This window comes from Scatophagus argus, chromosome 21, assembly GCF_020382885.2.
Source record: "Scatophagus argus isolate fScaArg1 chromosome 21, fScaArg1.pri, whole genome shotgun sequence".
In the NCBI taxonomy this organism is placed as follows: domain Eukaryota; kingdom Metazoa; phylum Chordata; class Actinopteri; family Scatophagidae; genus Scatophagus; species Scatophagus argus.
In genome coordinates this window covers 1,671,033-1,686,812 of record NC_058513.1, presented here as the reverse complement: position 1 = coordinate 1,686,812, position 15,780 = coordinate 1,671,033, and the positions used below count along the sequence as shown (strand labels likewise).

The 15,780-nt window shown below is 56.3% G+C and overlaps 1 long non-coding RNA gene across 1 annotated transcript; it reads right to left on the bottom strand.

Annotated features, from left to right (window-relative positions):
• Positions 1–5,053: 5,053 nt before the first annotated feature.
• Positions 5,054–6,103, bottom strand: LOC124052759. Its single transcript, XR_006842051.1, has 2 exons — positions 6,058–6,103; positions 5,054–5,950 (listed from the first exon to the last, which is right to left on the bottom strand). It is a non-coding gene; the product is annotated as an uncharacterized LOC124052759 (long non-coding RNA).
• Positions 6,104–15,780: the final 9,677 nt, after the last annotated feature.

Sequence of the window (15,780 nt, the reverse complement as noted above, 5' to 3'; positions counted from 1 at the left end):
TCTAGCTGCTGCATTTTGGATCAGCTGCAGGTTATTAATAGAATAATTTGGACATCCTGACAATAGTGAGTTGCAGTAGTCCAGCCTAGAAGTAACAAAAGCATGAACAAGTTTTTCAGCATCACTCTGAGAGAGGACACTCCTAATCTTAGCGATATTACGGAGGTGAAAGAAGGCGGTCTTAGAGGTCTGTTTAATGTGATGAATAAATGACACATCTTGATCAAAGATAACGCCGAGGTTCCTTGCAGTCGTACTGGAGGCCAAAGTAATGCCGTCCAGAGAGAGAATATTATCAGCTATTCTATTTCTAAGGTGTTTGGGGCCTAGAACAATGATCTCAGTTTTGTCTGAGTTTAATAATAAAAAATTGGAGGTCATCCAGTCCTTTATGTCCTTAAGACATGCCTGGAGTCTGGCTAACGGCTCTGTTTCTTCAGGCTTTAAGGATAAGTACAGCTGAGTGTCATCAGCATAACAATGAAAGTTTATGCCATGTTTCTGAATAATATTTCCTAGAGGGAGCATGTATAAGGTGAACAGGATCGGCCCAAGCACTGAACCTTGTGGAACACCGAGGCTAACCCTTATATATGAAGAGGAAACATTATTAACTTGAGCAAAGTGAAATCTATCTGTTAAATATGATTTGAACCAGCATAGCGCAGTCCCTGTGATCCTAGTCTCATGTTCTAATCTGTGTAATAAAATGCTGTGATCTACAGTGTCGAAAGCAGCACTGAGATCTAGCAAAACAAGTATGGAGACAAGCCCGCGGTCTGATGCCATGAGGAGGTCATTTGTGACTTTAACCAGTGCTGTTTCTGTGCTGTGATGGGCTCTAAAACCAGACTGAAATATCTCAAAGAGACTGTACCTGTGTAGGTAATCAATCAACTGATTTGCAACCACTCTTTCGAGTATTTTAGATAAGAACGGGAGGTTGGATATCGGCCTATAGTTTGCTAAGATGTCTGGGTCAAGTGAAGGTTTTTTAAGTAAAGGTCTAATAACAGCGGTTTTAAACGCCTGTGGTACATAACCTGTTGTTAAGGATAAGTTTATCTGATCTAAGAGGGAAACGCCAATCAAGGGAAAGACGTCCTTGAGGAGCTTAGTTGGGATGGGGTCTAAGAGACATGTAGTTGGGTTAGATTTGTTAATGCTGGAGGTCAGCTCGGGGAGGTCTATGGGCAGGAACCTGTCCAGAGATGGAGTAGGATTAAAAGAGATTACTAGAGATGGCACCATATTGGCTATTCTGGGAAGATCTTTATTGATTATTTCTCTAATGTTATTGATTTTATTGGTGAAGAAACTCATGAAGTCTTCACTGCTAAGAGCTGCAGGAATACAAGGTTCAACAGAGCTGTGACTCTTGGTCAGCCTGGCTACAGTGTTAAAGAGAAAACGTGGGTTGTTCTTGTTTTTCTCTATTAATGTTGAATAATAGGCAGTTCTGGCTTCACGAAGGGCCTTTTTGTATGTCAATAGACTGTCTTTCCAGGCCCTCTGGGATTCAGCTGATTTGGAGGAGTACCACTTCCTCTCCATCCGTCTTGATGTTTGTTTAAGTGTTCTTAAATTTGAATTATACCAAGGAGCTAGCCTCCTATGATTTCTAACCTTCTTTCTCAGTGGGGCAACCATATCTAAAACTGTGTGCAACGTGGCTGCAGTGTTGTTGACAAAGGAATCAATTACTGCAGGAGTAACGTTTAAATCAGTACGGTCTGTTGTACTGGTACATGGAGCTGAGGGGAGCTGTGATGGGATTGCATCCCTAAATCTTCAGAGAGGCATCTGCTGTAATAGACCTTTTTGTTGTGTGCTGTAAAGTCTTCTAAAGTTAGTTCAAAAACTACAAGCGAATGGTCTGAAAGGAGGGGGTTTTGAGGGGCAACTGACAGGTTCTTAGTTTCTAGGCCATAGGTGAGAACCAGATCGAGTGTGTGATTGTGGCAGTGTGTTGGTTCATTCACTATCTGAAGGAAACCTATTGAATCTAAGAGTGAACTAAAGGCTGTTTTAAGACTGTCAGAGTCAACATCCATATGAATGTTGAAGTCACCTACTATAATGACTTTATCTGTACTGAGCACTAAACTAGATAAGAAGTCAGAAAACTCAGACAGGAACTCTGAGTAAGCAGCAGCAGGTGGGCGATACACAACAACTAATAAAACTGGCTTTTCTGACTTCCAGTTTTGGTGAGACAGACTGAGAGTGAGACTCTCAAATGAGCTATAGATGGATTTAGGTTTGGGGTTAATCTGAAGACTGGAGTGGTAGATTGCTGCCACTCCTCCTCCTCGGCCTTTAAGTGTTTAGTTTGTGATTCTAGTTGTTCTGCTGAGAAGGACTTCTTCCAACATATTGGCAATCATTTGAAAGGCCATGAAACTGTCTTTTGTGAAACATTTACAATACATTTCTGAAACACAAAAGCAGAAGACATCAACAATATCCTTTGACACAGATTTTAACACAGATTAAAATTTGCTCTATATGTGTTTTACATGTGGTACTCTCCTCTTACCAGTGTATCTTCTGTATAAATGTAAACATCTGACTATTTTCCAGCTGCTTACATGTCAACAGTTTGCGAAATAGCCAATTTTTGCAATCTTTGTTAAGTTACATTTTTAGAATTATATCGCTACCGTAAATTTGAATGTACAACCAGTAATGTATGTTATCAGAAAATGTAGCAGCTAGTTTATGCAAAGGTGACAAAACTCACCTCTCTGCTCACCATAAGTTCAATGATAGTCATATTTCCTTTTCCAGGACCGGTGACTTCCTGAAGTTCTAGTTGGTCCTCTGGAAACCTCAGTTACCACAAGGAGAGTTTCATAAGACTGGTGGTCAATGCCAGTGGTCAGTGTTTACCTCCTGGTATTAAAAACTGCACAATGACTTTGAGTAATATTAATTTGTGTTATTTCAGGCACCTAGCAATCCCGCCATCAATATAGCCAGAGATGTTGTCATCCGGTGTTTGAAGTTGTACCTTGGGGAATATGCTGAGCACCTCTTTAAAGAATATGATGTAAGTTAAAATATATATTAAAATATACAGAAGTGATCTCTCTCTCTCTCTCTCTTTTATCTCTGTTTATTTAGGACCTTTTCCTATAGCTGTATAGTCTGAAATACACAATGTTCTTGCTATTTTAGGATGTAGATGAGGACAGTGTTGCACAGGACCTTGCTGTACAAGGGATGAAAATCTACAGCATCCAGACTAATCCGTCAGAGGGTAGAGAGGACATCGGAATTGTGATAGAAGGAACAAAGGGCCTGACTGGTCTGGGTAAATTTCCAAGGGCTGGTGCCATGCTCATGGGATTGACGTATGCAGTGGATCTTGCCTATCCCAAGGAACTCAGGTACACTTCTGAAGCCTTTCAGAAACTTTTCCTCGAGCTGGATTGTTCAAAGCTTTCCCCAAAAGTGAACAGCCTCAAGAACAAGCTGCTGGCTTAAAAAGGGACCCCTAAATACGTTGGAGTGCTCCATAATTCTGTACTGCAGTTAAGTATTCAAGTCTTATTCAGAAAAAACACCTTATCCATACTCACTTGAAGCGTGTGATGTTATACTTTGGACTTATAATCGACACGACTCGAAGAAACTGTTTTTGTAGCTTGGTATGGACAGTGAGAGTTGCACTATGAAAACACAGAGCTTCTTGATGGACTATGAACACTCAGCCACCAGCTTATGGATGCCAGTGACACAGTCCACTTTCATAGAGGCAAAACCGGACTCTTTTGTTTTTCATGATTCTTCTGGTTGTTCTTGTAACGCCACCTCACAGCTTCATTATGAAGGCGGAAAATATTCTGCTGAGTCTTTACCTGTGTTTTTGTGCCACTGCTAGTTGTGAGCATAAGCTGTATATGTTGATCTGACGCAGAGGAGGCTACCTGTGTGAGTGGTCAACCTCAAATAGCAAGTGCCTTTGTTTTTTTTTTCCAGAATATTTGATCACTCTGCTTGCAGGCCCCAAACCTCCCTGCCTTTCTGGGAAAAATAGTTTTGAAATATGCACACACAGTTTTAACTGATGTAGTTGTTGATGTTTCACTGATTGTGCGTTTTCTGTAGGAATTGTTAAGTCACTGCCACATGGTTTACTTCGAAGCTCAAAGTTGCAGTACTGTAGTTAACTGCTGTTCAGGTGTTTGTTCAGAAAAATCCAATTAGTCATTTGAGGAGAGGGGCACCCCTTTTAGGACTTAATATTGGCACTGGGTTAGCTGCTGCTGTGATTCTGTTGTGTACATCAGGGATACATATGTATACATATGTTTCATAGAGAAGCTGGAATTTGCACAAATAAATGATTTGAGTTCCACTGTAGTAGTGAAGAACTAAACCAAATGAAGGACCTGACCTTTATCCCAGACTTGAGTCAGTGAGCATGGGATGTTTTTCTTTTAATTGTTTAGAAACATATTGACCTTAACAATTTCAGTTTATACAGAAAAAAATGTATTTATTTTTGTTTATATTGTTGCCATGATTTTTGTCAGATTGAATGAAAGTTTGATTTGCTTTTGTTCTTCTGGGCTTTCAGGGAGACAAAGTTGGCTGTCACGTGACCTTAGAATTCTCCCACTAACACAACAGTCTGATGAGAGGTTTCTTGTGACAGTTGTCTATTGAAAACCATGTGCACATTCCCATGTTTCAGTAACTGTAATTTCACGTCATGCACACTCATGACTGACTCTCAGCCTGAGTCTGACACACACATATACACACACCTTTTTACATTATGGTGTCATGAAGATACATGACTTTTCGTCAGCTTTCAAGGAGCACTGTGGAGAGACTCATTATGTCCTACACTGAAGTAAAGCAGTGTAAGACACTCTCACCTGTCTCTTCTTAATGGAAAGCCCTCTGCTCTAAAAACATGAAATCTGTGAGTAAAAACATTTAAGACTTACTCAATATGAACTGCCAACTTACGTAACCATTTAATGTAGCACTGATGGAAGAATCTATGCTTCATTAGTAAATAAATGTTTATCTCTGTGGCTTTGGCTGACGAGGTTTGACAGTGTTTATTGAAACTCTGCTTCATACAATTTTACACATTCACAACCATGTGAGTGGTCGGCTAATGTGTAGCTCATCTGGAACATTTTTGAAGTTCTCTGCTTTGTTCAAGGACATCACAAGCTTAGTATCTTAAAACATTTGTGCTTCTAGTCCTGCTCTCTGATTTTGTATTAATGATTATTGTCAGTGCTTCAGAACAATAGTCACTTCTCTTAGGGCTTAAAAGAGCTGCATGATTCCCTTACAGTTTCGTAACAAGGAAATAAAATTCAACATTGGAAAACATTTCAGTAAAATTAAAATCAGAAACACACTGAATTAAAAAATTCACAGTATTTATTATTTATCTTTTTTTTCCTAGAATGAACTGACTCAATTTCTTAACTGACTTGACTTCTGAGTCGAGATGCAGTGAGTTGGTGGCAACTTCCGATGTGCAGATCTGTGAGGAGCATCCCAAACCCACCAGCACAGAAGAAGTGAATGGAAACAACAGCATCCCCTGTGCTGGTCGGGCCCGGGCGGCCCTCGTCGTCTGGACAGGTGTAGAGGGTGGGGTCAGGGGTTGCTGTATATAACAGAAATAGGACAGAATATGAGAATTTTCTAACTACTCAACTACTTATTTTTACAATCACAGTTCCAAAATGATTGGGACACTGTGCAAAACAAAACAGAATGTGATCATTTGTTAATCCTTTTTGACATATATTCAGTTGAAAACAGCACAAAGGCAATACAACCGCACCACCCTCCAGATGGTCCTGCAGTAATCCCTGTCATCTGGTCCATATCTTTGTGCTTGTGGAAATCCAAGGCTTGCACTTCTCAGGTCAGCATCTGTGGAAACAAAAAAAAAAAGAAAAAACGGAAACTACAAAAACAAAACAACAAAAAAACAAAAAAACAACAAAAATTATTAAATTAATTGGAAAAATTGCAGGAGAATTTCACTGACATTTTTCTGCATTTTTTACTTACCTCTAAGCGTAACCATCAATACCTCAGGAATACAAAAGATCAAAACAGTGATTAAAAAAAATAATCAATTTTCACTGGAAAGATTCACTGGAGACTTTCACTTCAGTTCAATGTAATTCAATTCAATTTTATTTAAACTCTGGCGTAGCTTGGGAAGCTGCTGGACCCAGCCCTGGAACTGTGAGCTGCGGCCCCTCAGCTGGAACGTGGGACTCTGGCGTAGCCTTGGGAGCTGGCGGACCCAGCCCTGGAACTGTGAGCTGCAGTCCATCAGCCGAAGCCTGGAGCCCTGGCGTAGCGTGGGGTGCTGGCGGACCCAGCCCTGGAACTGTGGGCTGCGGCCTCTCAGCTGGAACGTGGAACTCTGCCGTTGCTTGGGAACCTGCTGGACCCAGCCCTGGAACAATGGGCTGCGGCCCCTCAGCTGGAACGTGGGACTCTGCCGTTGCTTGGGAGCTGGCGGACCCAGCCCTGGAACTGTGAGCTGCGGTCCCTCAGCTGGAACGTGGAACTCTGGCGTGGCCTTGGGAGCTGGCGGACCCAGCCCTGGAACTGTGAGCTGCGGCCCCTCAGCTGGAACGTGGAGCCCTGGCGTAGCGTGGGGTGCTGGCGGACCCAGCCCTGGAACAATGGGCTGCGGCCCCTCAGCTGGAACGTGGGACTCTGCCGTTGCTTGGGAAGCTGCTGGACCCAGCCCTGGAACTGTGAGCTGCGGCCCCTCAGCTGGAACGTGGAGCCCTGGCGTAGCGTGGGGTGCTGGCGGACCCAGCCCTGGAACAATGGGCTGCGGCCCCTCAGCTGGAACGTGGGACTCTGCCGTTGCTTGGGAAGCTGCTGGACCCAGCCCTGGAACTGTGAGCTGCGGCCCCTCAGCTGGAACGTGGGACTCTGCCGTTGCTTGGGAAGCTGCTGGACCCAGCCCTGGAACTGTGAGCTGCGGCCCCTCAGCTGGAACGTGGAGCCCTGGCGTAGCGTGGGGTGCTGGCGGACCCAGCCCTGGAACTGTGAGCTGCGGCCCCTCAGCTGGAACGTGGGACTCTGGCGTAGCCTTGGGTGCTGGCGGAACCAGCCCTGGAACTGTGAGCTGCGGTCCATCAGCCGAAGCCTGGAGCCCTGGCGTAGCGTGGGGTGCTGGCGGACCCAGACCTGGAACAGTGGGCTGCGGTCCATCAGCCGAAGCATGGAGCCCTGGCGTAGCGTGGGGTGCTGGCGGACCCAGCCCTGGAACTGTGAGCTGCGGCCCCTCAGCTGGAACGTGGGACTCTGCCGTTGCTTAGGAAGCTGCTGGACCCAGCCCTGGAACTGTGAGCTGCGGCCCCTCAGCTGGAACGTGGAACTCTGGCGTGGCCTTGGGAGCTGGCGGACCCAGCCCTGGAACTGTGAGCTGCGGCCCCTCAGCTGGAACGTAGGACTCTGGAGTAGCTTGGGAAGCTGGCGGACCCAGCCCTGGAACTGTGAGCTGCGGTCCATCACCCGAAGCATGGAGCCCTGGCGTAGCGTGGGGTGCTGGCGGACCCAGCCCTGGAACTGTGAGCTGCGGCCCCTCAGCTGGAACGTGGAGCCCTGGCGTAGCGTGGGGTGCTGGCGGACCCAGCCCTGGAACAATGGGCTGCGGCCCCTCAGCTGGAACGTGGGACTCTGCCGTTGCTTGGGAAGCTGCTGGACCCAGCCCTGGAACTGTGAGCTGCGGCCCCTCAGCTGGAACGTGGGACTCTGCCGTTGCTTGGGAAGTTGCTGGACCCAGCCCTGGAACTGTGAGCTGCGGCCCCTCAGCTGGAACGTGGAGCCCTGGCGTAGCGTGGGGTGCTGGCGGACCCAGCCCTGGAACTGTGAGCTGCGGCCCCTCAGCTGGAACGTGGGACTCTGCCGTTGCTTGGGAACCTGCTGGACCCAGCCCTGGAACTGTGAGCTGCGGTCCATCAGCCGAAGCCTGGAGCCCTGGCGTAGCGTGGGGTGCTGGCGGACCCAGACCTGGAACAGTGGGCTGCGGTCCATCACCCGAAGCATGGAGCCCTGGCGTAGCGTGGGGTGCTGGCGGACCCAGCCCTGGAACTGTGAGCTGCGGCCCCTCAGCTGGAACGTGGGACTCTGCCGTTGCTTAGGAAGCTGCTGGACCCAGCCCTGGAACTGTGAGCTGCGGCCCCTCAGCTGGAACGTGGAACTCTGGCGTGGCCTTGGGAGCTGGCGGACCCAGCCCTGGAACTGTGAGCTGCGGCCCCTCAGCTGGAACGTAGGACTCTGGTGTAGCTTGGGAAGCTGGCGGACCCAGCCCTGGAACTGTGAGCTGCGGTCCATCACCCGAAGCATGGAGCCCTGGCGTAGCGTGGGGTGCTGGCGGACCCAGCCCTGGAACTGTGAGCTGCGGCCCCTCAGCTGGAACGTGGAGCCCTGGCGTAGCGTGGGGTGCTGGCGGACCCAGCCCTGGAACAATGGGCTGCGGCCCCTCAGCTGGAACGTGGGACTCTGCCGTTGCTTGGGAAGCTGCTGGACCCAGCCCTGGAACTGTGAGCTGCGGCCCCTCAGCTGGAACGTGGGACTCTGCCGTTGCTTGGGAAGTTGCTGGACCCAGCCCTGGAACTGTGAGCTGCGGCCCCTCAGCTGGAACGTGGAGCCCTGGCGTAGCGTGGGGTGCTGGCGGACCCAGCCCTGGAACTGTGAGCTGCGGCCCCTCAGCTGGAACGTGGGACTCTGCCGTTGCTTGGGAACCTGCTGGACCCAGCCCTGGAACTGTGAGCTGCGGCCCCTCAGCTGGAACGTGGAACTCTGGCGTGGCCTTGGGAGCTGGCGGACCCAGCCCTGGAACTGTGAGCTGCGGCCCCTCAGCTGGAACGTAGGACTCTGTAGGCCTTGGGAGCTGGCGGACCCAGCCCTGGAACTGTGAGCTGCGGCCCCTCAGCTGGAACGTAGGACTCTGGTGTAGCTTGGGAAGCTGGCGGACCCAGCCCTGGAACTGTGAGCTGCGGTCCATCACCCGAAGCATGGAGCCCTGGCGTAGCGTGGGGTGCTGGCGGACCCAGCCCTGGAACTGTGAGCTGCGGCCCCTCAGCTGGAACGTGGAGCCCTGGCGTAGCGTGGGGTGCTGGCGGACCCAGCCCTGGAACAATGGGCTGCGGCCCCTCAGCTGGAACGTGGGACTCTGCCGTTGCTTGGGAAGCTGCTGGACCCAGCCCTGGAACTGTGAGCTGCGGCCCCTCAGCTGGAACGTGGGACTCTGCCGTTGCTTGGGAAGTTGCTGGACCCAGCCCTGGAACTGTGAGCTGCGGCCCCTCAGCTGGAACGTGGAGCCCTGGCGTAGCGTGGGGTGCTGGCGGACCCAGCCCTGGAACTGTGAGCTGCGGCCCCTCAGCTGGAACGTGGGACTCTGCCGTTGCTTGGGAACCTGCTGGACCCAGCCCTGGAACTGTGAGCTGCGGCCCCTCAGCTGGAACGTGGAACTCTGGCGTGGCCTTGGGAGCTGGCGGACCCAGCCCTGGAACTGTGAGCTGCGGCCCCTCAGCTGGAACGTAGGACTCTGGTGTAGCTTGGGAAGCTGGCGGACCCAGCCCTGGAACTGTGAGCTGCGGTCCATCACCCGAAGCCTGGAGCCCTGGCGTAGCGTGGGGTGCTGGCGGACCCAGACCTGGAACAGTGGGCTGCGGTCCATCAGTCGAAGCATGGAGCCCTGGCGTAGCCTGGGGTGCTGGCGGACCCAGACCTGGAACAGTGGGCTGCGGTCCATCAGTCGAAGCATGGAGCCCTGGCGTAGCCTGGGGTGCTGGCGGATCCAGACCTGGAACAGTGGGCTGCGGTCCATCAGCCGAAGCATGGAGCCCTGGCGTAGCGTGGGGTGCTGGCGGACCCAGCCCTGGAACAATGGGCTGCGGCCCCTCAGCTGGAACGTGGGACTCTGCCGTTGCTTGGGAAGCTGCTGGACCCAGCCCTGGAACTGTGAGCTGCGGCCCCTCAGCTGGAACGTGGGACTCTGCCGTTGCTTGGGAAGTTGCTGGACCCAGCCCTGGAACTGTGAGCTGCGGCCCCTCAGCTGGAACGTGGAGCCCTGGCGTAGCGTGGGGTGCTGGCGGACCCAACCCTGGAACTGTGAGCTGCGGCCCCTCAGCTGGAACGTGGGACTCTGCCGTTGCTTGGGAACCTGCTGGACCCAGCCCTGGAACTGTGAGCTGCGGCCCCTCAGCTGGAACGTGGAACTCTGGCGTGGCCTTGGGAGCTGGCGGACCCAGCCCTGGAACTGTGAGCTGCGGCCCCTCAGCTGGAACGTGGGACTCTGCCGTTGCTTGGGAAGTTGCTGGACCCAGCCCTGGAACTGTGAGCTGCGGTCCATCACCCGAAGCCTGGAGCCCTGGCGTAGCGTGGGGTGCTGGCGGACCCAGACCTGGAACAGTGGGCTGCGGTCCATCAGTCGAAGCATGGAGCCCTGGCGTAGCCTGGGGTGCTGGCGGATCCAGACCTGGAACAGTGGGCTGCGGTCCATCAGCCGAAGCATGGAGCCCTGGCGTAGCGTGGGGTGCTGGCGGACCCAGCCCTGGAACTGTGAGCTGCGGCCCCTCAGCTGGAACGTGGAGCCCTGGCGTAGCGTGGGGTGCTGGCGGACCCAGCCCTGGAACAATGGGCTGCGGCCCCTCAGCTGGAACGTGGGACTCTGCCGTTGCTTGGGAAGCTGCTGGACCCAGCCCTGGAACTGTGAGCTGCGGCCCCTCAGCTGGAACGTGGGACTCTGCCGTTGCTTGGGAAGTTGCTGGACCCAGCCCTGGAACTGTGAGCTGCGGCCCCTCAGCTGGAACGTGGAGCCCTGGCGTAGCGTGGGGTGCTGGCGGACCCAGCCCTGGAACTGTGAGCTGCGGCCCCTCAGCTGGAACGTGGGACTCTGCCGTTGCTTGGGAACCTGCTGGACCCAGCCCTGGAACTGTGAGCTGCGGCCCCTTAGCTGGAACGTGGAACTCTGGCGTGGCCTTGGGAGCTGGCGGACCCAGCCCTGGAACTGTGAGCTGCGGCCCCTCAGCTGGAACGTAGGACTCTGGTGTAGCTTGGGAAGCTGGCGGACCCAGCCCTGGAACTGTGAGCTGCGGTCCATCACCCGAAGCATGGAGCCCTGGCGTAGCGTGGGGTGCTGGCGGACCCAGACCTGGAACAGTGGGCTGCGGTCCATCAGCCGAAGCATGGAGCCCTGGCGTAGCCTGGGGTGCTGGCGGACCCAGACCTGGAACAGTGGGCTGCGGTCCATCAGCCGAAGCATGGAGCCCTGGCGTAGCGTGGGGTGCTGGCGGACCCAGCCCTGGAACTGTGAGCTGCGGCCCCTCAGCTGGAACGTGGAGCCCTGGCGTAGCGTGGGGTGCTGGCGGACCCAGCCCTGGAACAGTGGGCTGCGGCCCCTCAGCTGGAACGTGGGACTCTGCCGTTGCTTGGGAAGCTGCTGGACCCAGCCCTGGAACTGTGAGCTGCGGCCCCTCAGCTGGAACGTGGAACTCTGGCGTGGCCTTGGGAGCTGGCGGACCCAGCCCTGGAACTGTGAGCTGCGGCCCCTCAGTGGGAACGTGGGACTCTGGCGTAGCCTTGGGTGCTGGCGGAACCAGCCCTGGAACTGTGAGCTGCGGTCCATCAGCCGAAGCCTGGAGCCCTGGCGTAGCGTGGGGTGCTGGCGGACCCAGACCTGGAACAGTGGGCTCCGGTCCATCAGCCGAAGCATGGAGCCCTGGCGTAGCGTGGGGTGCTGGCGGACCCAGCCCTGGAACAGTGGGCTGCGGCCCCTCAGCTGGAACGTGGAGCTCTGCCGATGCTTGGGAAGCTGCTGGACCCAGCCCTGGAACTGTGAGCTGCGGCCCCTCAGCTGGAACGTGGGACTCTGCCGTTGCTTGGGAAGCTGCTGGACCCAGCCCTGGAACTGTGAGCTGCGGCCCCTCAGCTGGAACGTGGGACTCTGCCGTTGCTTGGGAAGTTGCTGGACCCAGCCCTGGAACTGTGAGCTGCGGCCCCTCAGCTGGAACGTGGAGCCCTGGCGTAGCGTGGGGTGCTGGCGGACCCAACCCTGGAACTGTGAGCTGCGGCCCCTCAGCTGGAACGTGGGACTCTGCCGTTGCTTGGGAACCTGCTGGACCCAGCCCTGGAACTGTGAGCTGCGGCCCCTCAGCTGGAACGTGGAACTCTGGCGTGGCCTTGGGAGCTGGCGGACCCAGCCCTGGAACTGTGAGCTGCGGCCCCTCAGCTGGAACGTAGGACTCTGGTGTAGCTTGGGAAGCTGGCGGACCCAGCCCTGGAACTGTGAGCTGCGGTCCATCACCCGAAGCCTGGAGCCCTGGCGTAGCGTGGGGTGCTGGCGGACCCAGCCCTGGAACAATGGGCTGCGGCCCCTCAGCTGGAACGTGGGACTCTGCCGTTGCTTGGGAAGCTGCTGGACCCAGCCCTGGAACTGTGAGCTGCGGCCCCTCAGCTGGAACGTGGGACTCTGCCGTTGCTTGGGAAGCTGCTGGACCCAGCCCTGGAACTGTGAGCTGCGGCCCCTCAGCTGGAACGTGGAGCCCTGGCGTAGCGTGGGGTGCTGGCGGACCCAGACCTGGAACAGTGGGCTGCGGTCCATCAGCCGAAGCATGGAGCCCTGGCGTAGCCTGGGGTGCTGGCGGACCCAGACCTGGAACAGTGGGCTGCGGTCCATCAGCCGAAGCATGGAGCCCTGGCGTAGCGTGGGGTGCTGGCGGACCCAGCCCTGGAACTGTGAGCTGCGGCCCCTCAGCTGGAACGTGGAGCCCTGGCGTAGCGTGGGGTGCTGGCGGACCCAGCCCTGGAACACTGGGCTGCGGCCCCTCAGCTGGAACGTGGGACTCTGCCGTTGCTTGGGAAGCTGCTGGACCCAGCCCTGGAACTGTGAGCTGCGGCCCCTCAGCTGGAACGTGGGACTCTGCCGTTGCTTGGGAAGTTGCTGGACCCAGCCCTGGAACTGTGAGCTGCGGCCCCTCAGCTGGAACGTGGAGCCCTGGCGTAGCGTGGGGTGCTGGCGGACCCAGCCCTGGAACTGTGAGCTGCGGCCCCTCAGCTGGAACGTGGGACTCTGCCGTTGCTTGGGAACCTGCTGGACCCAGCCCTGGAACTGTGAGCTGCGGCCCCTCAGCTGGAACGTGGAACTCTGGCGTGGCCTTGGGAGCTGGCGGACCCAGCCCTGGAACTGTGAGCTGCGGCCCCTCAGCTGGAACGTAGGACTCTGGTGTAGCTTGGGAAGCTGGCGGACCCAGCCCTGGAACTGTGAGCTGCGGTCCATCAGCCGAAGCATGGAGCCCTGGCGTAGCGTGGGGTGCTGGCGGACCCAGACCTGGAACAGTGGGCTGCGGTCCATCAGCCGAAGCATGGAGCCCTGGCGTAGCCTGGGGTGCTGGCGGACCCAGACCTGGAACAGTGGGCTGCGGTCCATCAGCCGAAGCATGGAGCCCTGGCGTAGCGTGGGGTGCTGGCGGACCCAGCCCTGGAACTGTGAGCTGCGGCCCCTCAGCTGGAACGTGGAGCCCTGGCGTAGCGTGGGGTGCTGGCGGACCCAGCCCTGGAACAATGGGCTGCGGCCCCTCAGCTGGAACGTGGGACTCTGCCGTTGCTTGGGAAGCTGCTGGACCCAGCCCTGGAACTGTGAGCTGCGGCCCCTCAGCTGGAACGTGGAACTCTGGCGTGGCCTTGGGAGCTGGCGGACCCAGCCCTGGAACTGTGAGCTGCGGCCCCTCAGTGGGAACGTGGGACTCTGGCGTAGCCTTGGGTGCTGGCGGAACCAGCCCTGGAACTGTGAGCTGCGGTCCATCAGCCGAAGCCTGGAGCCCTGGCGTAGCGTGGGGTGCTGGCGGACCCAGACCTGGAACAGTGGGCTCCGGTCCATCAGCCGAAGCATGGAGCCCTGGCGTAGCGTGGGGTGCTGGCGGACCCAGCCCTGGAACAGTGGGCTGCGGCCCCTCAGCTGGAACGTGGAGCTCTGCCGATGCTTGGGAAGCTGCTGGACCCAGCCCTGGAACTGTGAGCTGCGGCCCCTCAGCTGGAACATGGAACTCTGCCGTGGCCTTGGGAACTGGCGGACCCAGCCCTGGAACTGTGAGCTGCGGCCCCTCAGCTGGAACGTGGAGCCCTGGCGTAGCGTGGGGTGCTGGCGGACCCAGCCCTGGAACAATGGGCTGCGGCCCCTCAGCTGGAACGTGGGACTCTGCCGTTGCTTGGGAAGCTGCGGGACCCAGCCCTGGAACTGTGAGCTGCGGCCCCTCAGCTGGAATGTGGGACTCTGGCGTAGCCTTGGGAGCTGGCGGACCCAGCCCTGGAACTGTGAGCTGCAGTCCATCAGCCGAAGCCTGGAGCCCTGGCGTAGCGTGGGGTGCTGGCGGACCCTGCCCTGGAACTGTGGGCTGCGGCCTCTCAGCTGGAACGTGGAACTCTGCCGTTGCTTGGGAACCTGCTGGACCCAGCCCTGGAACAATGGGCTGCGGCCCCTCAGCTGGAACGTGGGACTCTGCCGTTGCTTGGGAGCTGGCGGACCCAGCCCTGGAACTGTGAGCTGCGGCCCCTCAGCTGGAACGTAGGACTCTGGTGTAGCTTGGGAAGCTGGCGGACCCAGCCCTGGAACTGTGAGCTGCGGTCCATCACCCGAAGCATGGAGCCCTGGCGTAGCGTGGGGTGCTGGCGGACCCAGACCTGGAACAGTGGGCTGCGGTCCATCAGCCGAAGCATGGAGCCCTGGCGTAGCCTGGGGTGCTGGCGGACCCAGACCTGGAACAGTGGGCTGCGGTCCATCAGCCGAAGCATGGAGCCCTGGCGTAGCGTGGGGTGCTGGCGGACCCAGCCCTGGAACTGTGAGCTGCGGCCCCTCAGCTGGAACGTGGAGCCCTGGCGTAGCGTGGGGTGCTGGCGGACCCAGCCCTGGAACAATGGGCTGCGGCCCCTCAGCTGGAACGTGGGACTCTGCCGTTGCTTGGGAAGCTGCGGGACCCAGCCCTGGAACTGTGAGCTGCGGCCCCTCAGCTGGAACGTGGAGCCCTGGCGTAGCGTGGGGTGCTGGCGGACCCAGCCCTGGAACTGTGAGCTGCGGCCCCTCAGCTGGAACGTGGAACTCTGCCATGGCCTTGGGAGCAGGCGGACCCAGCCCTGGAACTGTGAGCTGCGGCCCCTCAGCTGGAACGTGGAACTCTGCCGTGGCCTTGGGAGCTGGCGGACCCAGCCCTGGAACTGTGAGCTGCGGCCCCTCAGCTGGAACGTGGAACTCTGGCGTAGCTTGGGAAGCTGCTGGACCCAGCCCTGGAACTGTGAGCTGCGGCCCCTCAGCCGGAACGTGGGACTCTGGCGTAGCCTGGGGTGCTGGCGGACCCAGCCCTGGAACTGTGAGCTGTGGTCCATCAGCCGAAGCCTGGAGCCCTGGCGTAGCGTGGGGTGCTGGCGGACCCAGACCTGGAACAGTGGGCTGCGGTCCATCAGCCGAAGCATGGAGCCCTGGCGTAGCCTGGGGTGCTGGCGGACCCAGACCTGGAACAGTGGGCTGCGGTCCATCAGCCGAAGCATGGAGCCCTGGCGTAGCGTGAGGTGCTGGCGGACCCAGCCCTGGAACAATGGGCTGCAGCCCCTCAGCTGGAACGTGGAACTCTGCCGTTGCTTGGGAAGCTGCCTGACCCAGCCCTGGAACTGTGAGCTGCGGCCCCTCAGCTGGAACGTGGAACTCTGCCGTGGCCTTGGGAGCTGGCGGACCCAGCCCTGGAACTGTGAGCTGCGGCCCCTCAGCTG